Below are 946 nucleotides of genomic sequence, written 5' to 3'. Positions count from 1 at the left end.
CGGCGGCTCCCGCGGTCCCGGAGCATCTCACGGGCAGCGCCGGGCGCACGCAGCTCCGAGCTCAGCCCCGGCTCCTTGCGGAGCGGGCTGGGGACAGGCGGCTCTCAACAATGGGCATGTTTGCGGCAACATGGTATCACCTAATAACGCCGAATAAGGCAATGACTGTACGTTGAAGCGATACGATCCCGCTGGTCTCATCACACAGCGCGGAAAGCTATTTGCAGATTTGCTAAGCCCTTTTGAATGAATGCATCTGCAGCTGACCTTTAACAATAGACGCTGAAATAGCACAATCTGTGGGACCAGATTTGAGGGGGGGCAGCGGGAAGGGGAAGGAAGAGATGGGCGAATATTGTAATCTCCGCAATCTCGCTCGCTTCCTTTCCCAAACCTCCTCGCAGCGGGGGGAAATCGATCTTTTCCTTGGAAGCGAGGCTCCGGTTCAGAGGAGCCTTTTCCAGCGCCAGCTCCGTCACATGGACCCCTAAAACCACCACCGGGACCGGCGCTCAGCCCCCACCTCCCGCACCCCGGGCCGGGGGCCGTCCGTGCCGGGGATGCTCCGGCTCCCTCCCGCCGCTCTCTCACCTTCCCTGGCTTTCAGCAAAACGGTGTTGGCAACGATGTTTTCCAGCTCCATTGACGAGCTCGGGCAGCGTAGGTAGCGGCGGCACAGCAGCAGGACGTCACGCTCCCTAGGTGCGGAGCCTCCGGGCGACCATCCGCTCCTGCCCCTATTGCGCTAGCCCCCCTCGCATGATCCCTTCCTCCCTCTCCTCCGCCCGCAGAAGCTTCAGCCGGGCGGAGGCGGCGCTCCCCGCGCTATCTGCTCCCTCGGCGCCTCGCCCCGCTACTCCATCCTCCGCCCCGCCGCCTCCCCGGCGGTTTGAGGGCTCGGGTTCTCCTGCCTCCCTCCCCCGGGGGTGTGGCACCGCCGAGCGGC

This window comes from Meleagris gallopavo, chromosome 8 (assembly GCF_000146605.3).
Source record: "Meleagris gallopavo isolate NT-WF06-2002-E0010 breed Aviagen turkey brand Nicholas breeding stock chromosome 8, Turkey_5.1, whole genome shotgun sequence".
Lineage (NCBI taxonomy): Eukaryota > Metazoa > Chordata > Aves > Galliformes > Phasianidae > Meleagris > Meleagris gallopavo.
Note: the sequence above shows the minus strand (reverse complement) of the source record.